Here is a 22,791-nt window from a genome sequence, read left to right on the forward strand (position 1 = left end):
AGATCTGCCTGCCTCTGCTAATGCCCCTCTTGTTGTTATTGGGGTATGTCTGGCACAGGGTTTTGTGAAAGGCGGTGTAGAACAGTAGATTGTTCTTGACCCTGTTTTCTCCTTTACCGGTGTAGTCTAGGATGAGGGTCTCAGGAGATGCTCTCATCACAGCTTGTTTGTAGTCCTTCTTAGCCTGTGCAGAGCGAATGTCTTCAGGGTATCGGATTTCAAAAGGCAGCTCTGCAGTCAGACTGCTGTTCGATAGATTTCTATCAGTCTCAGTGGCAGTTGGGCTCTCTCCTACTGTCACTCTATTCAAATCGGAGCTCTGCATTTTCATTGGCTGAGTCAACTACTGAGAATGCTTATTTATTTTATTAATACATATTTTTTTGTTTAATTATTTGTCTCTTACCTCCAATTCTTGTCTTCAGCTTTTCTTTTCTGACTTTTCTTCCTGAACTGTCTCTCTGCTTTCTTCTTTTTGTGTTTCTCTTAAAATTATTATTTTTTGAATACTTTTTCTTCTGAATTTCTATTCCATGTCTTCTGTGTATGTTTATAGTGCTATATATTCATTTGTAAATGACAAATTAAATCCGCTTATGTATAAAAACAAATGTTTTTTAGGAGCTCATATTCCTCTCTCTCTCTCTCTCTCTCTCTCTCTCTCTCTCAATTCATTTCATTTGTATTGTCAAAGCAATTGGACATACATACACATACATACATATACACTCACCTAAAGGATTATTAGGAACACCTGTTCAATTTCTCATTAATGCAATTATCTAATCAACCAATCACATGGCAGTTGCTTCAATGCATTTAGGGGTGTGGTCCTGGTCAAGACAATCTCCTGAACTCCAAACTGAATGTCTGAATGGGAATGAAAGGTGATTTAAGCAATTTTGAGCGTGGCATGGTTGTTGGTGCCAGACGGGCCGGTCTGAGTATTTCACAATCTGCTCAGTTACTGGGATTTTCACGCACAACCATTTCTAGGGTTTACAAAGAATGGTGTGAAAAGGGAAAAACATCCAGTATGCGGCAGTCCTGTGGGCGAAAATGCCTTGTTGATGCTAGAGCTCAGAGGAGAATGGGCCGACTGATTCAAGCTGATAGAAGAGCAACTTTGACTGAAATAACCACTCGTTACAAACGAGGTATGCAGCAAAGCATTTGTGAAGCCACAACACGTACAACCTTGAGGCGGATGGGCTACAACAGCAGAAGACCCCACCGGGTACCACTCATCTCCACTACAAATAGGAAAAAGAGGTGAGACATTCAGATGGTAGAGTCAGAATTTGGCGTAAACAGAATGAGAACATGGATCCATCATGTCTTGTTACCACTGTGCAGGCTGGTGGTGGTGGTGTAATGGTGTGGGGGATGTCTTCTTGGCACACTTTAGGCCCCTTAGTACCAATTGGGCATCGTTTAAATGCTACGGCCTACCTGAGCATTGTTTCTGACCATGTCCATCCCTTTTTGACCACCATGTACCCATCCTCTGATGGCTACTTCCAGCAGGATAATGCACCATGTCACAAAGGTCGAATCATTTCAAATTGGTTTCTTGAACATGACAATGAGTTCACTGTACTAAACTGGCCCCCACAGTCACCAGATCTCAACCCAATAGAGCATCTTTGGGATGTGGTGGAACGGGAGCTTCGTGCCCTGGATGTGCATCCCACAAATCTCCATCAACTGCAAGATGCTATCCTATCAATATGTGCCAACATTTCTAAAGAATGCTTTCAGCACCTTGTTGAAGCAATGCCACGTAGAATTAAAGCAGTTCTGAAGGTGAAAGGGGGTCAAACACAGTATTAGTATGGTGTTCCTAATAATCCTTTAGGTGACTTTATCGTAGCTCTTAATACTCTCTATCTGTCTGGAGGAGATTTAATTGAAGTATTGTACACGTACCCAGCTACTGTCAACACCCTTTGCTGCACTGATATTTTTCCATCCATTTTTTTTTTTTTTTTTGCTGGAAGTTCCGTCAATACCCGCCAACCTTTAAGAGACATCATGCAGCCAGGCCTTTCGGCTTGTGGCCACACCGTCCTGAATGCGCCCGATCTCGTCAGATCTCGGAAGCTAAACGGGGCAGGGCCTGGTCAGTAATTGGATGGGAGACCTCCTAGAAATACCAGGTGCTGCAAGCTTTTTACGTCTCCTGGGTAACTTCATCGTAGCTCTTAATACTCTCTTTCTGTCTCCAGGAGATATAATTGAAGAATTGTACACGTACCCGGCTACTTTCAACAGCCTTTCCTGCACTGATATTTTTCCCTCCATTTTTCTATTTTTTTTTTTTTTTTTTTGCTGGAAGTTCCGTGAATACCCGCCAGCCTTTAAGAGACATCATGCAGCCAGGCATCTCGGCTTGCGGCCACACCATCCTGAACTCGCCCGATCTCGTCAGATCTTGGAAGCTAAACGGGGCAGGACCTGGTCAGTACATGAATGTGAGACCTCCTGGAAATACCTGGTGCTGCAAGCTTTTACGTCTCCTGGGTAACTTTATCGTAGCTCTTAATACTCTCTATCTGTCTGGAGGAGATATAATTGAAGAATTGTACACGTACCCGGCTACCTTCAACACGCTTTGCTGCACTGATATTTGTCCCTCCATTTTTCTTTTTTCTTTTGTTATTTGCTGGAAGTTCCATCAATACCCTCCAGCCTTTAAGAGACATCATGCAGCCAGGCCTCTTGGCTTGAGGCCACACCGTCCTGAAGACGCAAGATCTCGTCAGATCTCGGAAGAAAAACTGGGCAGGGCCTGGTCAGTAATTGGATGGGTGACCTCCTGGAAATACCAGGTGCTGAAAGCTTTTTACATCTCCTGGGTAACTTCATCGTAGCTCTTAATACTCTCATTCAGTCTGGAGGAGATATAATTGTAGAATTGTACATGTACCCGGCTACTTTCAACACCCTGTCCTGCACTGATATTTTTCCCTCCATTTTTCTATTTATTTATTTTTTTTTTTGCTGGAAGTTCCGTCAATACCCGCCAACCTTTAAGAGACATCATGCAGCCAGGCCTTTCGACTTGTGGCCACACCGTCCTGAATGCGCCCGATCTCGTCAGACCCGGAAGCTAAACGGGGCAGGGCCTGGTCAGTACTTGGATGGGAGACCTCCTAGAAATACCAGGTGCTGCAAGCTTTTTACGTCTCCTGGGTAACTTCATCGTAGCTCTTAATACTCTCTTTCTGTCTCCAGGAGATATAATTGAAGAATTGTACACGTACCCGGCTACTTTCAACACCCTTTGCTGCACTGGTATATTTCCCTCTATTTTTCTTTTTTTTTTTTGCTGGCAGTTCCGTCAATACCCGCCAGCCTTTAAGAGACATCATGCAGCCAGGCATCTCGGCTTGCGGCCACACCATCATGAACTCGCCCGGTCTCGTCAGATCTTGGAAGCTAAACGGGGCAGGACCTGGTCGGTACATGAATGTGAGACCTCCTGGAAATACCTGGTGCTGCAAGCCTTTTACGTCTCCTGGGTAACTTTATCGTAGCTCTTAATACTCTCTATCTGTCTGGAGGAGATATAATTGAAGTATTGTACACGTACCCAGCTACTGTCAACACCCTTTGCTGCACTGATATTTTTCCATCCATTTTTCTTTTTTTTTTTTTTTTTTGCTGGAAGTTCCGTCAATACCCGCCAACCTTTAAGAGACATCATGCAGCCAGGCCTCTCGGCTTGCGGCCACACCGTCCTGAATGCGCCCGATCTCGTCAGATCTCGGAAGCTAAACGGGGCAGGGCCTGGTCAGTACTTGGATGGGAGACCTCCTAGAAATACCAGGTGCTGCAAGCCTTTTACGTCTCCTGGGTAACTTCATCGTAGCTCTTAATACTCTCTTTCTGTCTCCAGGAGATATAATTGAAGAATTGTACACGTACTAGGCTACTTTCAACACCCTTTGCTGCACTGATATTTTTCCCTCCATTTTTCTTTTTCTTGTTTTTTTTTGCTGGCAGTTCCGTCGATACCCGCCAGCCTTTAAGAGACATCATGCAGCCAGGCCTCTTGGCTTGCAGCCACACCGTCCTGAACGCCCCCGATCTCATCAGATCTTGGAATTTAAACGGGGCAGGGCCTGGTCAGTACTTGGATGGGTGACCTCCTGGAAATGCCAGGTGCTGCAAGCTTTTTACGTCTCCTGGGTAACTTCATCGTAGCTCTTAATTCTCTCTTTCTGTCTGGAGGAGATATAATTGAAGAATTGTACACGTACCCGGCTACTTTCAACACCCTTTGCTGCACTGATATTTTTCACTCCATTTTTCTTTTTTCTTTTTTTTTTTGCTGGAAGTTCCGTCAATACCCGTAAGCCTTAAAGAGACATCATGCAGCCGGGCCTCTCGGCTTTCGGCAACACCGTCCTGAACGCGCATGATATCGTCAGATCTCGGAAGCTAAACGGGGCAGGACCTGGTCAGTACTTGAATGTGAGACCTCCTGGAAATACCAGGTGCTGCAAGCTTTTACGTCTCCTGGGTAACTTTATCGTAGCTCTTAATACTCTCTATCTGTCTGGAGGAGATACAATTGAAGTATTGTACACGTACCCAGCTACTGTCAACACCATTTGCTGCACTGATATTTTTCCATCCATTTTTCTTCTTTTTTTTTTTTTTGCTGGAAGTTCCGTCAATACCCGCCAACCTTTAAGAGACATCATGCAGCCAGGCCTTTCGGCTTGTGGCCACACCGTCCTGAATGCGTCCGATCTCGTCAGATCTCGGAAGCTTAACGGGGCAGGGCCTGGTCAGTACTTGGATGGGAGACCTCCTAGAAATACCAGGTGCTGCAAGCTTTTTACGTCTCCTGGGTAACTTCATCGTAGCTCTTAATACTCTCTTTCTGTCTCCAGGAGATATAATTGAAGAATTGTACACGTACCCGGCTACTTTCAACACCCTTTGCTGCACTGATATTTTTCCATCCATTTTTCTGTTTTTTTTTTTTTTTTGCCGGCAGTTCCGTCAATACCCGCCAACCTTTAAGAGACATCATGCAGCCAGGCCTCTCGGCTTGCGGCCACACCGTCCTGAATGCGCCCGATCTCGTCAGATCTCGGAAGCTAAACGGGGCAGGACCTGGTCAGTACTTGGATGGGAGACCTCCTAGAAATACCAGGTGCTGCAAGCTTTTTACGTCTCCTGGGTAACTTCATCGTAGCTCTTAATACTCTCTCTCTGTCTGGAGGAGATATAATTGAAGTATTGTACACGTATCCAGCTACTGTCAACACCCTTTGCTGCACTGATATTTTTCCATCCATTTTTCTTTTTTTTTTTTTTTTTTGCTGGCAGTTCCGTCAATACCCGCCAACCTTTAAGAGACATCATGCAGCCAGGCCTTTCGGCTTGTGGCCACACCGTCCTGAATGCGCCCGATCTCGTCAGATCTCGGAAGCTAAACGGGGCAGGGCCTGGTCAGTAATTGGATGGGAGACCTCCTAGAAATACCAGGTACTGCAAGCTTTTTACGTCTCCTGGGTAACTTCATCGTAGCTCTTAATACTCTCTTTCTGTCTCCAGGAGATATAATTGAAGAATTGTACACGTACCCGGCTACTTTCAACAGCCTTTCCTGCACTGATATTTTTCCCTCCATTTTTCTATTTTTTTTTTTTTTTTTTTGCTGGAAATTCCGTGAATACCCGCCAGCCGTTAAGAGACATCATGCAGCCAGGCATCTCGGCTTGCGGCCACACCATCCTGAACTCGCCCGATCTCGTCAGATCTTGGAAGCTAAACGGGGCAGGACCTGGTCAGTACATGAATGTGAGACCTCCTGGAAATACCTGGTGCTGCAAGCTTTTACGTCTCCTGGGTAACTTTATCGTAGCTCTTAATACTCTCTATCTGTCTGGAGGAGATATAATTGAAGAATTGTACACGTACCCGGCTACCTTCAACACGCTTTGCTGCACTGATATTTGTCCCTCCATTTTTCTTTTTTCTTTTGTTTTTTGCTGGAAGTTCCATCAATACCCTCCAGCCTTTAAGAGACATCATGCAGCCAGGCCTCTTGGCTTGAGGCCACACCGTCCTGAAGACGCAAGATCTCGTCAGATCTCGGAAGAAAAACTGGGCAGGGCCTGGTCAGTAATTGGATGGGTGACCTCCTGGAAATACCAGGTGCTGAAAGCTTTTTACATCTCCTGGGTAACTTCATCGTAGCTCTTAATACTCTCATTCAGTCTGGAGGAGATATAATTGTAGAATTGTACATGTACCCGGCTACTTTCAACACCCTGTCCTGCACTGATATTTTTCCCTCCATTTTTCTATTTATTTATTTTTTATTTTTTGCTGGAAGTTCCGTCAATACCCGCCAGCCTTTAAGAGACATCATGCAGCCAGGCTTCTTAGCTTGCGGCCACACCGTCCTGAACGCGCCCGATCTCGTCAGATCTCGGAAGCTAACGGGGCAGGGCCTGGTCAGTACTTGGATGGGTGACCTCCTGGAAATACCAGGTGCTGCAAGCTTTTTACGTCTCCTGGGTAACTTTATCGTAGCTCTTAATACTCTCTTTCAGTCTGCAGGAGATATTATTGAAGAATTGTACACGTACCCGGCTACTTTCAACACCCTTTCCTGCACTGATATTTTTCCCTCCATTTTTCTATTTTTTTTTTTTTTTTTTGCTGGAAGTTCCGTCAATACCCGCCAACCTTTAAGAGACATCATGCAGCCAGGCCTTTCGGCTTGTGGCCACACCGTCCTGAATGCGCCCGATCTCGTCAGATCCGGAAGCTAAACGGGGCAGGGCCTGGTCAGTACTTGGATGGGAGACCTCCTAGAAATACCAGGTGCTGCAAGCTTTTTACGTCTCCTGGGTAACTTCATCGTAGCTCTTAATACTCTCTTTCTGTCTCCAGGAGATATAATTGAAGAATTGTACACGTACCCGGCTACTTTCAACACCCTTTGCTGCACTGGTATATTTCCCTCTATTTTTCTTTTTTTTTTTTGCTGGCAGTTCCGTCAATACCCGCCAGCCTTTAAGAGACATCATGCAGCCAGGCATCTCGGCTTGCGGCCACACCATCCTGAACGCGCCCGATCTCGTCAGATCTCGGAAGCTAAACGGGGCAGGACCTGGTCAGTACATGAATGTGAGACCTCCTGGAAATACCTAGTGCTGCAAGCTTTTACGTCTCCTGGGTAACTTTATCGTAGCTCTTAATACTCTCTCTCTGTCTGGAGGAGATATAATTGAAGTATTGTACACGTATCCAGCTACTGTCAACACCCTTTGCTGCTCTGATATTTTTCCATCCATTTTTCTTTTTTCTTTTTTTTTTTTTTTTTTTTGCTGGAAGTTCCGTTAATACCCGCCAACCTTTAAGAGACATCATGCAGCCAGGCCTTTCGGCTTGTGGCCACACCGTCCTGAATGCGCCCGATCTCGTCAGATCTCGGAAGCTAAACGGGGCAGGACCTGGTCAGTACATGGATGGGAGACCTCCTAGAGATACCAGGTGCTGCAAGCTTTTTACGTCTCCTGGGTAACTTCATCGTAGCTCTTAATACTCTCTTTCTGTCTCCAGGAGATATAATTGAAGAATTGTACACGTACCCGGCTACTTTCAACACCCTTTGCTGCACTGGTATATTTCCCTCTATTTTTCTTTTTTTTTTTTGCTGGCAGTTCCGTCAATACCCGCCAGCCTTTAAGAGACATCATGCAGCCAGGCATCTCGGCTTGCGGCCACACCATCATGAACTCGCCCGGTCTCGTCAGATCTCGGAAGCTAAACGGGGCAGGACCTGGTCGGTACATGAATGTGAGACCTCCTGGAAATACCTGGTGCTGCAAGCCTTTTACGTCTCCTGGGTAACTTTATCGTAGCTCTTAATACTCTCTATCTGTCTGGAGGAGATATAATTGAAGTATTGTACACGTACCCAGCTACTGTCAACACCCTTTGCTGCACTGATATTTTTCCCTCCATTTTTCTTTTTATTTTATTTTTTTGCTGGAAGTTCCGTCAATACTTGCCAGCCTTTAAGAGACATCATGCAGCCAGGTCTCTTGGCTTGTAGTCACACCGTCCTGAACGCGCCCGATCATATCAGATTTCGGAAGCTAAACGGGGCAGGGCCTGGTCAGTACTTGGATGTGTGACCTCCTGGAAATACCAGGTGCTGCAAGCTTTTTACGTCTCCTGGGTAACTTCATCGTAGCTCTTAATACTCTCTTTCTGTCTCCAGGAGATATAATTGAAGAATTGTACACGTACCCGGCTACTTTCAACACCCTTTGCTGCACTGGTATATTTCCCTCTATTTTTCTTTTTTTTTTTTGCTGGCAGTTCCGTCAATACCCGCCAGCCTTTAAGAGACATCATGCAGCCAGGCATCTCGGCTTGCGGCCACACCATACTGAACGCGCCCGATCTCGTCAGATCTCGGAAGCTAAACGGGGCAGGACCTGGTTAGTACATGAATGTGAGACCTCCTGGAAATACCTATTGCTGCAAGCTTTTACGTCTCCTGGGTAACTTTATCGTAGCTCTTAATACTCTCTCTCTGTCTGGAGGAGATATAATTGAAGAATTGTACATGTACCCGGCTACTTACAACACCCTTTGCTGCACTGATATTTTTCCCTCCCTTTTTCTATTTTTTTTTTTTTTTTTTTTGCTGGAAGTTCCGTCAATACTTGCCAGCCTTTAAGAGACATCATGCAGCCAGGTCTCTTGGCTTGCGGCCACACCGTCCTGAACGCGCCTGATCTCATCATATCTCGGAAGCAAAACGGGGCAGGGTCTGGTCAGTACTTGGTTGGGTGACCTCCTGGAAATGCCAGGTGCTGCAAGCTTTTTACGTCTCCTGGGTAACTTCATCGTAGCTCTTAATACTCTCTTTCTGTCTCCAGGAGATATAATTGAAGAATTGTACACGTACCCGGCTACTTTCAACACCCTTTGCTGCACTGGTATATTTCCCTCTATTTTTCTTTTTTTTTTTTGCTGGCAGTTCCGTCAATACCCGCCAGCCTTTAAGAGACATCATGCAGCCAGGCATCTCGGCTTGCGGCCACACCATCCTGAACGCGCCCGATCTCGTCAGATCTCGGAAGCTAAACGGGGCAGGACCTGGTCAGTACATGAATGTGAGACCTCCTGGAAATACCTAGTGCTGCAAGCTTTTACGTCTCCTGGGTAACTTTATCGTAGCTCTTAATACTCTCTCTCTGTCTGGAGGAGATATAATTGAAGTATTGTACACGTATCCAGCTACTGTCAACACCCTTTGCTGCTCTGATATTTTTCCATCCATTTTTCTTTTTTCTTTTTTTTTTTTTTTTTTTTGCTGGAAGTTCCGTCAATACCCGCCAGCCTTTAAGAGACATCATGCAGCCAGGCGTCTCGGCTTGCGGCCACACCATCCTGAACGCGCCCGATCTCGTCAGATCTCGGAAGCTAAACGGGGCGGGACCTGGTCAGTACTTGAATGTGAGACCTCCTGGAAATACCTGGTGCTGCAAGCCTTTTACGTCTCCTGGGTAACTTCATCGTAGCTCTTAATACTCTCTTTCTGTCTGGAGGAGATATAATTGAAGAATTGTACACGTACCCGGCTACTTTCAACACCCTTTCCTGCACTGATATTTTTCCCTCCATTTTTCTATTTTTTTTTTTTATTTTATTTGCTGGAAATTCCGTCAATACCCGCCAGCCTTTAAGAGACATCATGCAGCCAGGCCTCTCGGCTTGTGGCCACACCGTCCTGAATGCGCCCGATCTCGTAAGATCTCGGAAGCTAAACGGGGCAGGGCCTGGTCAGTACTTGGATGGCTGACCTCCTAGAAATACCAGGTGCTGCAAGCTTTTTACGTCTCCTGGGTAACTTCATCGTAGCTCTTAATACGCTCTTTCTGTCTGGAGGAGATATAATTCAAGTATTGTACACGTACCCGGCTACTTTCAACACCCGTTGCTGCACTGGTATTTCTCCCTCCATTTCTCTTTTTTTTTATTGCTGGCAGTTCCGTCAATACCCGCCAGCCTTTAAGAGACATCATGCAGCCAGGCATCTCGGCTTGCGGCCACACCGCCCTTAACACCCCCAATCTCGTCAGACCTCGGAAGCTGAACGGGGCAGTGCCTGTTCAGTACTTGCATGGGAGACCTGCTGGAAATAAATGGTGCTGCAAGCATCTTACGTCTCCTGAGTAACTTCATCGTAGCTCTTAATACTCTCTTTCTGTCTGGAAGAGATATAATTGAAGAATTGTACACGTACCCGGCTACTTTCAACACCCTTTGCTGCACTGATATTTTTCCCTCCATTTTTCTTTTTTTTTTTTTTTTTTTTTTTTTGCTGGAAGTTCCGTAAATACCCGCCAGCCATTAAGAGAAATCATGCAGCCAGGCCTCTTGGCTTGCGGCCACATTGTCCTGAACGTGCCTGATCTCATTAGATCTCGGAAGCTAAACGGGGCAGGGCCTGAACAGTTATTGGATGGGAGACCTCCAGGAAATACCTGGTGCTGCAAGCTTTTTACGTCTCCTGGGAAACTTCATCGTAGCTCTTAATACTCTCTATCTGTTTGGAGGTGTTATAATTGAGGAATTGTACACGTACCCGGCTACTTTCATCAGCCTTTGCTGCACTGGTATTTCTCCCTCTATTTTTTTTTTTTTTTTGCTGGCAGTTCCGTCAATACCCGCCAGCCTTTAAGAGACATCATGCAGCCAGGCGTCTCGGCTTGCGGCCACACCATCCTGAACGCGCCCGATCTCGTCAGATCTCGGAAGCTAAACGGGGCAGGACCTGGTCAGTACATGAATGTGAGACCTCCTGGAAATACCTAGTGCTGCAAGCTTTTACGTCTCCTGAGTAACTTTATCGTAGCTCTTAATACTCTCTCTCTGTCTGGAGGAGATATAATTGAAGTATTGTACACGTATCCAGCTACTGTCAACACCCTTTGCTGCTCTGATATTTTTCCATCCATTTTTCTTTTTTCTTTTTTTTTTTTTTTTTTTTTGCTGGAAGTTCCGTCAATACCCGCCAGCCTTTAAGAGACATCATGCAGCCAGGCCTCTCGGCTTGTGGCCACACCGTCCTGAATGCGCCCGATCTCGTAAGATCTCGGAAGCTAAACGGGGCAGGGCCTGGTCAGTACTTGGATGGCTGACCTCCTAGAAATACCAGGTGCTGCAAGCTTTTTACGTCTCCTGGGTAACTTCATCGTAGCTCTTAATACGCTCTTTCTGTCTGGAGGAGATATAATTCAAGTATTGTACACGTACCCGGCTACTTTCAACACCCTTTGCTGCACTGGTATTTCTCCCTCCATTTCTCTTTTTTTTTATTGCTGGCAGTTCCGTCAATACCCGCCAGCCTTTAAGAGACATCATGCAGCCAGGCATCTCGGCTTGCGGCCACACCGCCCTGAACACCCCCAATCTCGTCAGACCTCGGAAGCTGAACGGGGCAGTGCCTGTTCAGTACTTGCATGGGAGACCTGCTGGAAATAAAAGGTGCTGCAAGCATCTTACGTCTCCTGAGTAACTTCATCGTAGCTCTTAATACTCTCTTTCTGTCTGGAAGAGATATAATTGAAGAATTGTACACGTACCCGGCTACTTTCAACACCCTTTGCTGCACTGATATTTTTCCCTCCATTTTTCTTTTTCTTTTTTTTTTTTTTTTTTTTTGCTGGAAGTTCCGTAAATACCCGCCAGCCATTAAGAGAAATCATGCAGCCAGGCCTCTTGGCTTGCGGCCACATTGTCCTGAACGTGCCTGATCTCGTTAGATCTCGGAAGCTAAACGGGGCAGGGCCTGAACAGTTATTGGATGGGAGACCTCCAGGAAATACCTGGTGCTGCAAGCTTTTTACGTCTCCTGGGAAACTTCATCGTAGCTCTTAATACTCTCTATCTGTTTGGAGGTGTTATAATTGAGGAATTGTACACGTACCCGGCTACATTCATCAGCCTTTGCTGCACTGGTATTTCTCCCTCTATTTTTCTTTTTTTTTTTTGCTGGCAGTTCCGTCAATACCCGCCAGCCTTTAAGAGACATCATGCAGCCAGGCGTCTCGGCTTGCGGCCACACCATCCTGAACGCGCCCGATCTCGTCAGATCTCGGAAGCTAAACGGGGCGGGACCTGGTCAGTACTTGAATGTGAGACCTCCTGGAAATACCTGGTGCTGCAAGCCTTTTACGTCTCCTGGGTAACTTCATCGTAGCTCTTAATACTCTCTTTCTGTCTGGAGGAGATATAATTGAAGAATTGTACACGTACCCGGCTACTTTCAACACCCTTTCCTGCACTGATATTTTTCCCTCCATTTTTCTATTTTTTTTTTTTATTTTATTTGCTGGAAATTCCGTCAATACCCGCCAGCCTTTAAGAGACATCATGCAGCCAGGCCTCTCGGCTTGTGGACACACCGTCCTGAATGCGCCCGATCTCGTAAGATCTCGGAAGCTAAACGGGGCAGGGCCTGGTCAGTACTTGGATGGCTGACCTCCTAGAAATACCAGGTGCTGCAAGCTTTTTATGTCTCCTGGGTAACTTCATCGTAGCTCTTAATACGCTCTTTCTGTCTGGAGGAGATATAATTCAAGTATTGTACACGTACCCGGCTACTTTCAACAGCCTTTGCTGCACTGGTATTTTTCCCTCTATTTTTCTTTTTATTTTTGCTGGCAGTTCCGTCAATACCCGCCAGCCTTTAAGAGACATCATGCAGCCAGGCCTCTCGGCTTGCGGCCACACCGTCCTGAACGCGCCCGATCTCGTCAGATCTCGGAATTTAAACGGGGCAGGGCCTGGTCAGTACTTTTATAGGTGACCTTCTGGAAATACGAGGTGCTGCAAACTTTTTACGTCTCCTGGGTAACTTCATCGTAGCTCTTAATTCTCTCTTTCTGTCTGGAGGAGATATAATTGAAGAGTTGTACACGTACCCGGCTACTTTCAACAGCCTTTGCTGCACTGATATTTTTCCCTCCATTTCTCTTTTTTTTTTTTGCTGGCTGTTCCGTCAATACCCGCCAGCCTTTAAGAGACATCATGCAGCCAGGCATCTTGGCTTGCGGCCACACCATCCTGAACGCGCCCGATCTCGTCAGATCTCGGAAGCCAAACGGGGCAGGGCCTGGTCAGTACTTGGATGGGTGTCCTCCTGGAAATACCAGGTGCTGCAAGCTTTTTACGTCTCCTGGGTAACTTCATCGTAGCTCTTAATACTCTCTTTCAGTCTGGAGGAGATATAATTGAAGAATTGTACACGTACCCGGCTACTTTCAACACCCTTTCCTGCACTGATATTTTTCCCTCCATTTTTCTATTTTTTTTTTTTATTTTATTTGCTGGAAATTCCGTCAATACCCGCCAGCCTTTAAGAGACATCATGCAGCCAGGCCTCTCGGCTTGCAGCCACACCGTCCTGAACGCGCCCGATCTTGTCAGATCTCGGAAGCTAAACGGGGCAGGACCTGGTCAGTACTTGGATGGGAGACCTCCTGGAAATACCTAGTGCTGCAAGCTTTTACGTCTCCTGGGTAACTTTATCGTAGCTCTTAATACTCTCTATCTGTCTGGAGGAGATATAATTGAAATATTGTACACGTACCCAGCTACTGTCAACACCCTTTGCTGCACTGATATTTTTCCATCCATTTTTCTTTTTTTTTTTTTTTTTTTGCTGGAAGTTCCGTCAATACCCGCCAACCTTTAAGAGACATCATGCAGCCAGGCTTCTCGGCTTGCGGGCCACACCGTCCTGAACGTGCCCGATCTCGTAAGATCTCGGAAGCTAAACGGGGCAGGACCTGGTCAGTACTTGGATGGGAGACCTCCTGGAAATACCAGGTGCTGCAAGCTTTTTACGTCTCCTGGGTAACTTCATCATAGCTCTTAATACTCTCTTTCAGTCTGTAGGAGATATTATTGAAGAATTGTACACGTACCCGGCTACTTTCAAAACCCTTTGCTGCACTGATATTTTTCCCTCCATTTTTCTTTTTTCTTTTTTTTTTTTGCTGGAAGTTCCGTCAATACCCGCCAGCCTTAAAGAGACATCATGCAGCCGGGCCTCTTGGCTTTCGGCCACACCGTCCTGAACGCGCATGATATCGTCAGATCTCGGAAGCTAAACGGGGCAGGGCCTGGTCAGTACTTTGATGGGAGACCTCCTGGAAATACCAGGTCCTGCAAGCTTTTTACGTCTCCTGGGTAACTTCATCGTAGCTCTTAATACTCTCTTTCTGTCTCCAGGAGATATAATTGAAGAATTGTACACGTACGTACCCGGCGACTTTCAACACCCTTTCCTGCACTGATATTTTTCCCTCCATTTTTCTTTTTTTTTTTTTTTTTTTTTGCTGGAAATTCCGTCAATACCCGCCAGCCTTTAAGAGACATCATGCAGCCAGAGATCTCGGCTTGCGGCCACACCGTCCTGAACGCGCCCGATCTTGTCAGATCTCGGAAGCTAAACGGGGCAGGACCTGGTCAGTACATGAATGTGAGACCTCCTGGAAATACCTCGTGCTGCAAGCTTTTACGTCTCCTGGGTAACTTTATCGTAGCTCTTAATACTCTCTATCTGTCTGGAGGAGATATAATTGAAGTATTGTACACGTACCCAGCTACTGTCAACACCCTTTGCTGCACTGATATTTTTCCATCCATTTTTTTTTTTTTTTGCTGGAAATTCCGTCAATATCCTCCAGCCTTTAAGAGACATCATGCAGCCAGACCTCTTGGCTTACGGCCACACCATCCTGAACGCGCCCGATCTCGTCAGATCTCGGAAGCTAAACGGGGCAGGACCTGGTCAGTACATGAAAGTGAGACCTCCTGGAAATACCTAGTGCTGCAAGCTTTTACGTCTCCTGGGTAACTTTATCGTAGCTCTTAATACTCTCTCTCTGTCTGGAGGAGATATAATTGAAGTATTGTACACGTATCCAGCTACTGTCAACACCCTTTGCTGCACTGATATTTTTCCATCCATTTTTCTTTTTTCTTTTTTTCTTTTTTTTTTTTGCTGGAAGTTCTGTCAATACCCGCCAACCTTTAAGAGACATCATGCAGCCAGGCCTTTCAGCTTGTGGCCACACCGTCCTGAATGCGCCCGATCTCGTCAGATCTCGGAAGCTAAACGGGGCAGGGCCTGGTCAGTATTTGGATGGGAGACCTCCTAGAAATACCAAGTGCTGCAAGCTTTTTACGTCTCCTGGGTAACTTCATCGTAGCTCTTAATACTCTCTTTCTGTCTCCAGGAGATATAATTGAAGAATTGTACACGTACCCGGCTACTTTCAACACCCTTTGCTGCACTGGTATATTTCCCTCTATTTTTCTTTTTTTTTTTGCTGGCAGTTCCGTCAATACCCGCCAGCCTTTAAGAGACATCATGCAGCCAGACATCTCGGCTTGCGGCCACACAATCCTGAAAGCGCCCGATCTCGTCAGACCTCGGAAGCTAAACGAGGCAGGGCCTGGTCAGTACTTGGATGGGAGACCTCCTAGAAATACCAGGTGCTGCAAGCTTTTTACGTCTCCTGGGTAACTTCATCGTAGCTCTTAATACTCTCTTTCTGTCTCCAGGAGATATAATTGAAGAATTGTACACGTACCCGGCTACTTTCAACACCCTTTGCTGCACTGGTATATTTCCCTCTATTTTTCTTTTTTTTTTTTCGCTGGCAGTTCCGTCAATACCCGCCAGCCTTTAAGAGACATCATGCAGCCAGGCATCTCGGCTTGCGGCCACACCATCCTGAACGCGCCCGATCTCGTCAGATCTCGGAAGTTAAACGGGGCAGGACCTGGTCAGTACATGAAAGTGAGACCTCCTGGAAATACCTAGTGCTGCAAGCTTTTACGTCTCCTGGGTAACTTTATCGTAGCTCTTACTACTCTCTCTCTGTCTGGAGGAGATATAATTGAAGTATTGTACACGTATCCAGCTACTGTCAACACCCTTTGCTGCACTGATATTTTTCCATCCATTTTTCTTTTTTCTTTTTTTCTTTTTTTTTTTGGCTGGAAGTTCCGTCAATACCCGCCAACCTTTAAGAGACATCATGCATCCAGGCCTCTTGGCTTGCGGCCACACCGTCCTGAATGGGCTCGATCTCGTCAGATCTCGGAAGCTAAACGGGGCAGGGCCTGGTCAGTACTTGGATGGGAGACCTCCTAGAAATACCAGGTGCTGCAAGCCTTTTACGTCTCCTGGGTAACTTCATCGTAGCTCTTAATACTCTCTTTCTGTCTCCAGGAGATATAATTGAAGAATTGTACACGTACCCGGCTACTTTCAACACCCTTTCCTGCACTGATATTTTTCCCTCCATTTTTCTATTTTTTTTTTTTTTTTTTTTTGCTGGAAATTCCGTCAATACCCGCCAGCCTTTAAGAGACATCATGCAGCCAGGCCTCTTGGCTTGCGGCCACACCGTCCTGAACGCGCCCGATCTCGTCAGATCTCGGAAGCTAAACGGGGCAGAGCCTGGTCAGTACTTGGATGGGAGACCTCCTGGAAATACCTGGTGCTGCAAGCTTTTACGTCTCCTGGGTAACTTTATTGTAGCTCTTAATACTCTCTATCTGTCTTGAGGAGATATAATTGAAGAATTGTACACGTACCCGGCTACTTTCAACACCCTTTGCTGCACTGGTATTTTTCCCTCTATTTTTCTTTTTTTTTTTTGCTGGCAGTTATGTCAATACCCGCCAGCCTTTAAGAGACATCATGCAGCCAGGCATCTCGGCTTGCGGCCACACCATCCTGAACGCGCCCGATCTCGTCAGATCTCGGAAGCTAAACGGGGCAGGACCTGGTCAGTACATGAGTGTGAGACCTCCTGGAAATACCTGGTGCTGCAAGCTTTTACGTCTCCTGGGTAACTTTATCGTAGCTCTTAATACTCTCTATCTGTCTTGAGGAGATATAATTGAAGTATTGTACACGTACCCAGCTACTGTCAACACCCTTTGCTGCACTGATATTTTTCCATCCATTTTTCTTTTTTCTTTTTTATTTTTTTGCTGGAAATTCCGTCAATACCCGCTAGCCTTTAAGAGACATCATGCAGCCAGACATCTCGGCTTGCCGGCCACACCGTCCTGAACGCGCCCGATCTTGTCAGATCTCGGAAGCTAAACGGGGCAGGACCTGGTCAGTACTTAAATGTAAGACCTCCTGGAAATACCAGGTGCTGCCAGCTTTTTACGTCTCCTGGGGAACTTCATCGTAGCTCTTAATACTCTCTTTATGTCTGGAGAAGATATAATTGAAGAATTGTAAACGTACCCGGCTACTTTCAACACCCTTTGCTGCACTGGTATTTTTCCCTCTATTTTTCTTTTTTTTTTTTGCTGGCAGTTATGTCAATACCCGCCAGCCTTTAAGAGACATCATGCAGCCAGGCATCTCGGCTTGCGGCCACACCATCCTGAACGCGCCCGATCTCGTCAGATCTCGGAAGCTAAACGGGGCAGGACCTGGTCTGTACACGAATGTGAGTCCTCCTGGAAATACCTCGTGCTGCAAGCTTTTACGTCTCCTGGGTAACTTTATCGTAGCTCTTAATACTCTCTATCTGTCTGGAGGAGATTTAATTGAAGTATTGTACACGTACCCAGCTACTGTCAACACCCTTTGCTGCACTGATATTTTTCCATCCATTTTTTTTTTTTTTTTTTGCTGGAAGTTCCGTCAATACCCGCCAACCTTTAAGAGACATCATGCAGCCAGGCCTTTCGGCTTGTGGCCACACCGTCCTGAATGCGCCCGATCTCGTCAGATCTCGGAAGCTAAACGGGGCAGGACCTGGTCAGTACATGAATGTGAGTCCTCCTGGAAATACCTGGTGCTGCTAGCTTTTTCGTCTCCTGGGTAACTTTATCGTAGCTCTTAATACTCTCTATCTTTCTGGAGGAGATATAAATGAAGTATTGTACACGTACCCAGCTACTGTCAACACCCTTTGCTGCACTGATATTTTTCCATCCATTTTTTTTTTTTTTTTTTTTTTTTTGCTGGAAGTTCCGTCAATACCCGCCAATCTTTAAGAGACATCATGCAGCCAGGCCTCTCGGCTTGCGGCCACACCGTCTTGAACGCGCCCGATCTCGTAAGATCTCGGAAGCTAAACGGGGCAGGACCTGGTCAGTACTTGGATGGGAGACCTCCGGGAAATACCTGGTGCTGCAAGCTTTTACGTCTCCTGGGTAACTTTATCGTAGCTCTTAATTCTCTCTATCTGTCTGGAGGAGATATAATTGAAGAATTGTACACGTACCCAGCTACTGTCAACACCCTTTGCTGCACTGATATTTTTCCATCCATTTTTCTTTTTTTTTTTTTTTTTTTTTTTTTTTGCTGGAAGTTCCGTCAATACCTGCCAACCTTTAAGAGACATCATGCAGCCAGGCCTATTGACTTGTGGCCACACCGTCCTGATAGCGCCCGATCTCGTCAGATCTCGGAAGCTAAACGGGGCAGGGCCTGGTCAGTACTTGGATGGGAGACCTCCTAGAAATACCAGGTGCTGCAAGCTTTTTACGTCTCCTGGGTAACTTCATCGTAGCTCTTAATACTCTCTTTCTGTCTCCAGGAGATATAATTGAAGAATTGTACACGTACCCGGCTACTTTCAACACCCGTTCCTGCACTGATATTTTTACCTCCATTTTTCTTTTTTTTTTTTTTGCTGGAAATTCCGTCAATACCCGCCAGCCTTTAAGAGACATCATGCAGCCAGACATCTCGGCTTGCGGCCACACCGTCCTGAACGCGCCCGATCTTGCCCGATCTTGTCAGATCTCGGAAGCTAAACGGGGCAGGACCTGGTCAGTACTTAAATGTGAGACCTCCTGGAAATACCAGGTGCTGCCAGCTTTTTATGTCTCCTGGGGAACTTCATCGTAGCTCTTAATACTCTCTTTCTCTCTGGAGAAGATATAATTGAAGAATTGTACACGTACCCGGCTACTTTCAACACCCTTTGCTGCACTGATATTTTTCCCTCCATTTTTCTATTTTTTTTTTTTTTTTTTTTTGCTGGAAATTCCGTCAATACCCGCCAGCCTTTAAGAGACATCATGCAGCCAGGCATCTCGGCTTGCGGCCACACCATCCTGAACTCGCCCGATCTCGTCAGATCTTGGAAGCTAAACGGGGCAGGACCTGGTTGGTACATGAATGTGAGACCTCCTGGAAATACCTGTTGCTGCAAGCTTTTACGTCTCATGGGTAACTTTATCGTAGCTCTTAATACTCTCTATCTGTCTGGAGGAGATATAATTGAAGTATTGTACACGTACCCAGCTACTGTCAACACCCTTTGCTGCACTGATATTTTTCCCTCCATTTTTCTTTTTATTTTATTTTTTTGCTGGAAGTTCCGTCAATATCCGCCAGCCTTTAAGAGACATCATGCAGACAGGCCTCTTGGCTTGTAGTCACACCGTCCTGAACGCGCCCGATCATATCAGATTTCGGAAGATAAACGGGGCAGGGCCTGGTCAGTACTTGGATGTGTGACCTCCTGGAAATACCAGGTGCTGCAAGCTTTTTACGTCTCCTGGGTAACTTCATCGTAGCTCTTAATACTCTCTTTCTGTCTCCAGGAGATATAATTGAAGAATTGTACACGTACCCGGCTACTTTCAACACCCTTTGCTGCACTGGTATATTTCCCTCTATTTTTCTTTTTTTTTTTTGCTGGCAGTTCCGTCAATACCCGCCAGCCTTTAAGAGACATCATGCAGCCAGGCATCTCGGCTTGCGGCCACACCGTCCTAAATGCGCCCGATCTCGTCAGATCTCGGAAGCTAAACGGGGCAGGGCCTGGTCAGTACTTGGATGGGAGACCTCCTGGAAATACCTAGTGCTGCAAGCTTTTACGTCTCCTGGGTAACTTTATCGTAGCTCTTAATACTCTCTTTCTGTCTCCAGGAGATATAATTGAAGAATTGTACACGTACCCGGCTGCTTTCAACACCCTTTCCTGCACTGATATTTTTCCCTCCATTTTTCTATTTTTTTTTTTTTTTTTTTGCTGGAAATTCCGTCAATACCCGCCAGCCTTTAAGAGACATCATGCAGCCAGGCATCTCGGCTTGCGGCCACACCATCCTGAACTCGCCCGATCTCGTCAGATCTTGGAAGCTAAACGGGGCAGGACCTGGTCGGTACATGAATGTGAGACCTCCTGGAAATACCTGGTGCTGCAAGCTTTTACGTCTCCTGGGTAACTTTATCGTAGCTCTTAATACTCTCTATCTGTCTGGAGGAGATATAATTGAAGTATTGCACACGTACCCAGCTACTGTCAGCACCCTTTGCTGCACTGATATTTTTGCATCCATTTTTCTTTTTTTTTTTTTTTTTTGCTGGAAGTTCCGTCAATACCCGCCAACCTTTAAGAGACATCATGCAGCCAGGCCTCTCGGCTTGCGGCCACACCGTCCTGAACGCGCCCGATCTCATAAGATCTCGGAAGCTAAATGGGGCAGGACCTGGTTAGTACATGAATGTGAGACCTCCTGGAAATACCTAGTGCTGCAAGCTTTTACGTCTCCTGGGTAACTTTATCGTAGCTCTTAATACTCTCTATCTGTCTGGAGGAGATATAATTGAAGAATTGTACATGTACCCGGCTACTTTCAACACCCTTTGCTGCACTGATATTTTTCCCTTCCTTTTTTTTTTTTTTTTTTTTTTTTTTGCTGGAAGTTCCGTCAATACTTGCCAGCCTTTAAGAGACATCATGCAGCCAGGCAATTCGGCTTGCGGCCACACCGTCCTAAATGCGCCCGATCTCGTCAGATCTCGGAAGCTAAACGGGGCAGGGCCTGGTCAGTACTTGGATGGGAGACCTCCTAGAAATACCAGGTGCTGCAAGCTTTTTACGTCTCCTGGGTAACTTCATCGTAGCACTTAATACTCTCTTTCTGTCTCCAGGAGATATAATTGAAGAATTGTACACGTACCCGGCTACTTTCAACACCCTTTCCTGCACTGATATTTTTCCCTCCATTTTTCTATTTTTTTTTTTTTTTTTTTGCTGGAAATTCCGTCAATACCCGCCAGCCTTTAAGAGACATCATGCAGCCAGGCATCTCGGCTTGCGGCCACACCATCCTGAACGTGCCCGATCTCGTCAGATCTCGAAAGCTAAACGGGGCAGGGCCTGGTCAGTACTTGGATGGGAGACCTCCTAGAAATACCAGGTGCTGCAAGCTTTTTACGTATCCTGGGTAACTTCATCGTAGCTCTTAATACTCTCTTTCTGTCTCCAGGAGATATAATTGAAGAATTGTACACGTACCCGGCTACTTTCAACACCCTTTGCTGCACTGGTATATTTCCCTCTATTTTTCTTTTTTTTTTTGCTGGCAGTTCCGTCAATACCCGCCAGCCTTTAAGAGACATGATGCAGCCAGGCATCTCGGCTTGCGGCCACACCATCCTGAACGCGCCCGATCTCGTCAGATCTCGGAAGCTAAACGGGGCAGGACCTGGTCAGTACATGAATGTGAGACCTCCTGGAAATACCTGGTGCTGCAAGCTTTTACGTCTCCTGGGTAACTTTATCGTATCTCTTAATACTCTCTATCTGTCTGGAGGAGATATAATTAAAGTATTGTACACGAACCCGGCTACTTTCAACACCCATTGCTACACTGATATTTTTCCCTCCATTTTTCTTTTTTCTTTTTCTTTTTGTTGAAAGTTCCGTCAATACCCGCCAGCCATTAAGAGACATCATGCAGCCAGCCCTCATGGCTTGCGGCCACAACGTCCTGAATGCGCCCGATCTCGTCAGATCTCGGAAGCTAAACGGGGCAGGGCCTGGTCAGTACTTTGATGGGAGACCTCCTGGAAATACCAGATGCCGCAAGCTTTTTACTTCTCCTGGGTAACTTCATCGCCGCTCTTAATATTCTCTTTCTGTCTGGAGGAGATATAATTGAAATATTGTACACTTACCCGGCTACTTTCAACACCCTTTGCTGCACTGATATTATTGCCTCCGTTTTTCTTTTTTTTTTTTTTTTTGCTAGAAGTTCCGTCAATACCCACCAGCCTTTAAGAGACATCATGCAGCCAGGCCTCTTGGCTTGCGGCCACACTGTCCTGAACGTTCCCGATCTCGTCAGATCTCGGAAGCTAATCGGGGCAGGGCCTGGTCATTACTTGAATGTGAGACCTCCTGGAAATACCTGGTGCTGCAAGCTTTTACGTCTACTGGGTAACTTCATCGTAGCTCTTAATACTCTCTTTCTGACTGGAGGAGATATAATTGAATTGTTGTACACGTACCCGGCTACTTTCAACACCCTTTGCTGCACTGATATTTTTCCCTCCATTTTTATATTTTTTCTTTTTTTCTTTTTTTAGCTGGAAATTCCGTCAATACCCGCCAGCCTTTAGGGGACATCATGCATCCAGACCGCTTGGCTTTCGGCCACACCATCCTGAACGCGCCTGATCTCGTCAGATCTCGGAAGCTAAACGGGACAGGACCTGGTTAGTGCTTGAATGAGTGACCTCCTGGAAATGCCAGGTGCTGCTAGCTTTTTACGTCTACTGGGTAACTTCATCGTAGCTCTTAATACTCTCTTTCTGTCTGGAGGAGATATAATTGAAGAAAAATACACGTACCTGGCTACTTTCAACACCCTTTGCTGCACTGATATTTTTCCCTCGATTTTTCTTTTTTCTTTTTTTTTTTGCTGGAAGTTCCGTCAATACCCTCG

At 46.1% G+C, this 22,791-nt stretch overlaps 12 non-coding genes and 50 pseudogenes across 12 annotated transcripts; all 62 read left to right on the forward strand.

The window, feature by feature from the left end:
- The first annotated feature begins 2,052 nt into the window (after positions 1-2,052).
- LOC136726922 (5S ribosomal RNA) lies at positions 2,053-2,171 on the forward strand. Its single transcript, XR_010808298.1, has one exon. It is a non-coding gene; the product is annotated as a 5S ribosomal RNA (ribosomal RNA).
- Positions 2,172-2,390: 219 nt separating this feature from the next.
- LOC136726563 (uncharacterized) lies at positions 2,391-2,509 on the forward strand (annotated as a pseudogene).
- Positions 2,510-2,724: 215 nt separating this feature from the next.
- On the forward strand, positions 2,725-2,843 carry LOC136726793 (uncharacterized; annotated as a pseudogene).
- A 219-nt stretch (positions 2,844-3,062) lies between these two features.
- LOC136726476 (uncharacterized) lies at positions 3,063-3,180 on the forward strand (annotated as a pseudogene).
- Positions 3,181-3,390: 210 nt separating this feature from the next.
- LOC136726810 (uncharacterized) lies at positions 3,391-3,509 on the forward strand (annotated as a pseudogene).
- A 216-nt stretch (positions 3,510-3,725) lies between these two features.
- Positions 3,726-3,844, forward strand: LOC136726914 (5S ribosomal RNA). The gene has a single exon (XR_010808291.1). It is a non-coding gene; the product is annotated as a 5S ribosomal RNA (ribosomal RNA).
- A 216-nt stretch (positions 3,845-4,060) lies between these two features.
- Positions 4,061-4,179, forward strand: LOC136727042 (uncharacterized; annotated as a pseudogene).
- Positions 4,180-4,395: 216 nt separating this feature from the next.
- On the forward strand, positions 4,396-4,514 carry LOC136726855 (uncharacterized; annotated as a pseudogene).
- Positions 4,515-4,728: 214 nt separating this feature from the next.
- On the forward strand, positions 4,729-4,847 carry LOC136727142 (uncharacterized; annotated as a pseudogene).
- A 216-nt stretch (positions 4,848-5,063) lies between these two features.
- On the forward strand, positions 5,064-5,182 carry LOC136726911 (5S ribosomal RNA). The gene has a single exon (XR_010808288.1). It is a non-coding gene; the product is annotated as a 5S ribosomal RNA (ribosomal RNA).
- A 216-nt stretch (positions 5,183-5,398) lies between these two features.
- LOC136727001 (5S ribosomal RNA) lies at positions 5,399-5,517 on the forward strand. The gene has a single exon (XR_010808370.1). It is a non-coding gene; the product is annotated as a 5S ribosomal RNA (ribosomal RNA).
- Positions 5,518-5,736: 219 nt separating this feature from the next.
- LOC136726564 (uncharacterized) lies at positions 5,737-5,855 on the forward strand (annotated as a pseudogene).
- Positions 5,856-6,070: 215 nt separating this feature from the next.
- Positions 6,071-6,189, forward strand: LOC136726794 (uncharacterized; annotated as a pseudogene).
- A 221-nt stretch (positions 6,190-6,410) lies between these two features.
- LOC136726932 (5S ribosomal RNA) lies at positions 6,411-6,528 on the forward strand. Its single transcript, XR_010808307.1, has one exon. It is a non-coding gene; the product is annotated as a 5S ribosomal RNA (ribosomal RNA).
- Positions 6,529-6,746: 218 nt separating this feature from the next.
- On the forward strand, positions 6,747-6,864 carry LOC136727264 (uncharacterized; annotated as a pseudogene).
- Positions 6,865-7,074: 210 nt separating this feature from the next.
- LOC136726482 (uncharacterized) lies at positions 7,075-7,193 on the forward strand (annotated as a pseudogene).
- A 224-nt stretch (positions 7,194-7,417) lies between these two features.
- LOC136727238 (uncharacterized) lies at positions 7,418-7,536 on the forward strand (annotated as a pseudogene).
- Positions 7,537-7,746: 210 nt separating this feature from the next.
- On the forward strand, positions 7,747-7,865 carry LOC136726737 (uncharacterized; annotated as a pseudogene).
- A 216-nt stretch (positions 7,866-8,081) lies between these two features.
- LOC136727300 (uncharacterized) lies at positions 8,082-8,200 on the forward strand (annotated as a pseudogene).
- Positions 8,201-8,410: 210 nt separating this feature from the next.
- Positions 8,411-8,529, forward strand: LOC136726755 (uncharacterized; annotated as a pseudogene).
- A 219-nt stretch (positions 8,530-8,748) lies between these two features.
- On the forward strand, positions 8,749-8,867 carry LOC136727388 (uncharacterized; annotated as a pseudogene).
- A 210-nt stretch (positions 8,868-9,077) lies between these two features.
- LOC136726483 (uncharacterized) lies at positions 9,078-9,196 on the forward strand (annotated as a pseudogene).
- Positions 9,197-9,420: 224 nt separating this feature from the next.
- Positions 9,421-9,539, forward strand: LOC136727108 (uncharacterized; annotated as a pseudogene).
- Positions 9,540-9,760: 221 nt separating this feature from the next.
- LOC136727038 (uncharacterized) lies at positions 9,761-9,879 on the forward strand (annotated as a pseudogene).
- Positions 9,880-10,089: 210 nt separating this feature from the next.
- On the forward strand, positions 10,090-10,208 carry LOC136726852 (uncharacterized; annotated as a pseudogene).
- A 223-nt stretch (positions 10,209-10,431) lies between these two features.
- On the forward strand, positions 10,432-10,550 carry LOC136726556 (uncharacterized; annotated as a pseudogene).
- A 208-nt stretch (positions 10,551-10,758) lies between these two features.
- Positions 10,759-10,877, forward strand: LOC136726484 (uncharacterized; annotated as a pseudogene).
- Positions 10,878-11,102: 225 nt separating this feature from the next.
- LOC136727039 (uncharacterized) lies at positions 11,103-11,221 on the forward strand (annotated as a pseudogene).
- Positions 11,222-11,431: 210 nt separating this feature from the next.
- LOC136726822 (uncharacterized) lies at positions 11,432-11,550 on the forward strand (annotated as a pseudogene).
- A 225-nt stretch (positions 11,551-11,775) lies between these two features.
- On the forward strand, positions 11,776-11,894 carry LOC136726584 (uncharacterized; annotated as a pseudogene).
- Positions 11,895-12,104: 210 nt separating this feature from the next.
- On the forward strand, positions 12,105-12,223 carry LOC136727109 (uncharacterized; annotated as a pseudogene).
- Positions 12,224-12,444: 221 nt separating this feature from the next.
- LOC136727197 (uncharacterized) lies at positions 12,445-12,563 on the forward strand (annotated as a pseudogene).
- Positions 12,564-12,772: 209 nt separating this feature from the next.
- LOC136726577 (uncharacterized) lies at positions 12,773-12,891 on the forward strand (annotated as a pseudogene).
- A 210-nt stretch (positions 12,892-13,101) lies between these two features.
- Positions 13,102-13,220, forward strand: LOC136726672 (5S ribosomal RNA). Its single transcript, XR_010808223.1, has one exon. It is a non-coding gene; the product is annotated as a 5S ribosomal RNA (ribosomal RNA).
- A 221-nt stretch (positions 13,221-13,441) lies between these two features.
- Positions 13,442-13,560, forward strand: LOC136727125 (uncharacterized; annotated as a pseudogene).
- Positions 13,561-13,776: 216 nt separating this feature from the next.
- On the forward strand, positions 13,777-13,896 carry LOC136727137 (uncharacterized; annotated as a pseudogene).
- Positions 13,897-14,113: 217 nt separating this feature from the next.
- Positions 14,114-14,232, forward strand: LOC136726748 (uncharacterized; annotated as a pseudogene).
- A 223-nt stretch (positions 14,233-14,455) lies between these two features.
- LOC136726703 (uncharacterized) lies at positions 14,456-14,574 on the forward strand (annotated as a pseudogene).
- Positions 14,575-14,780: 206 nt separating this feature from the next.
- On the forward strand, positions 14,781-14,899 carry LOC136726759 (uncharacterized; annotated as a pseudogene).
- A 224-nt stretch (positions 14,900-15,123) lies between these two features.
- Positions 15,124-15,242, forward strand: LOC136726945 (5S ribosomal RNA). The gene has a single exon (XR_010808319.1). It is a non-coding gene; the product is annotated as a 5S ribosomal RNA (ribosomal RNA).
- A 209-nt stretch (positions 15,243-15,451) lies between these two features.
- On the forward strand, positions 15,452-15,570 carry LOC136727133 (uncharacterized; annotated as a pseudogene).
- A 211-nt stretch (positions 15,571-15,781) lies between these two features.
- Positions 15,782-15,900, forward strand: LOC136726578 (uncharacterized; annotated as a pseudogene).
- Positions 15,901-16,124: 224 nt separating this feature from the next.
- On the forward strand, positions 16,125-16,243 carry LOC136727053 (uncharacterized; annotated as a pseudogene).
- A 221-nt stretch (positions 16,244-16,464) lies between these two features.
- LOC136726918 (5S ribosomal RNA) lies at positions 16,465-16,583 on the forward strand. The gene has a single exon (XR_010808295.1). It is a non-coding gene; the product is annotated as a 5S ribosomal RNA (ribosomal RNA).
- Positions 16,584-16,792: 209 nt separating this feature from the next.
- Positions 16,793-16,911, forward strand: LOC136727249 (uncharacterized; annotated as a pseudogene).
- A 218-nt stretch (positions 16,912-17,129) lies between these two features.
- LOC136726777 (uncharacterized) lies at positions 17,130-17,249 on the forward strand (annotated as a pseudogene).
- Positions 17,250-17,459: 210 nt separating this feature from the next.
- Positions 17,460-17,578, forward strand: LOC136726735 (uncharacterized; annotated as a pseudogene).
- A 209-nt stretch (positions 17,579-17,787) lies between these two features.
- On the forward strand, positions 17,788-17,906 carry LOC136726580 (uncharacterized; annotated as a pseudogene).
- Positions 17,907-18,122: 216 nt separating this feature from the next.
- LOC136727050 (uncharacterized) lies at positions 18,123-18,241 on the forward strand (annotated as a pseudogene).
- A 224-nt stretch (positions 18,242-18,465) lies between these two features.
- Positions 18,466-18,584, forward strand: LOC136726972 (5S ribosomal RNA). Its single transcript, XR_010808344.1, has one exon. It is a non-coding gene; the product is annotated as a 5S ribosomal RNA (ribosomal RNA).
- Positions 18,585-18,796: 212 nt separating this feature from the next.
- Positions 18,797-18,925, forward strand: LOC136726776 (uncharacterized; annotated as a pseudogene).
- A 221-nt stretch (positions 18,926-19,146) lies between these two features.
- Positions 19,147-19,265, forward strand: LOC136726762 (uncharacterized; annotated as a pseudogene).
- Positions 19,266-19,480: 215 nt separating this feature from the next.
- Positions 19,481-19,599, forward strand: LOC136726465 (uncharacterized; annotated as a pseudogene).
- Positions 19,600-19,809: 210 nt separating this feature from the next.
- LOC136727003 (5S ribosomal RNA) lies at positions 19,810-19,928 on the forward strand. Its single transcript, XR_010808372.1, has one exon. It is a non-coding gene; the product is annotated as a 5S ribosomal RNA (ribosomal RNA).
- Positions 19,929-20,146: 218 nt separating this feature from the next.
- On the forward strand, positions 20,147-20,265 carry LOC136726649 (uncharacterized; annotated as a pseudogene).
- Positions 20,266-20,480: 215 nt separating this feature from the next.
- On the forward strand, positions 20,481-20,599 carry LOC136726572 (uncharacterized; annotated as a pseudogene).
- Positions 20,600-20,816: 217 nt separating this feature from the next.
- LOC136726940 (5S ribosomal RNA) lies at positions 20,817-20,935 on the forward strand. Its single transcript, XR_010808315.1, has one exon. It is a non-coding gene; the product is annotated as a 5S ribosomal RNA (ribosomal RNA).
- Positions 20,936-21,154: 219 nt separating this feature from the next.
- LOC136726982 (5S ribosomal RNA) lies at positions 21,155-21,273 on the forward strand. The gene has a single exon (XR_010808353.1). It is a non-coding gene; the product is annotated as a 5S ribosomal RNA (ribosomal RNA).
- Positions 21,274-21,482: 209 nt separating this feature from the next.
- On the forward strand, positions 21,483-21,601 carry LOC136727207 (uncharacterized; annotated as a pseudogene).
- A 215-nt stretch (positions 21,602-21,816) lies between these two features.
- LOC136727096 (uncharacterized) lies at positions 21,817-21,935 on the forward strand (annotated as a pseudogene).
- A 215-nt stretch (positions 21,936-22,150) lies between these two features.
- LOC136726526 (uncharacterized) lies at positions 22,151-22,269 on the forward strand (annotated as a pseudogene).
- A 222-nt stretch (positions 22,270-22,491) lies between these two features.
- LOC136726634 (uncharacterized) lies at positions 22,492-22,610 on the forward strand (annotated as a pseudogene).
- The last annotated feature ends 181 nt before the right edge of the window (positions 22,611-22,791 follow it).

Source organism: Amia ocellicauda, unplaced genomic scaffold (assembly GCF_036373705.1).
Source record: "Amia ocellicauda isolate fAmiCal2 unplaced genomic scaffold, fAmiCal2.hap1 HAP1_SCAFFOLD_26, whole genome shotgun sequence".
NCBI lineage: Eukaryota > Metazoa > Chordata > Actinopteri > Amiiformes > Amiidae > Amia > Amia ocellicauda.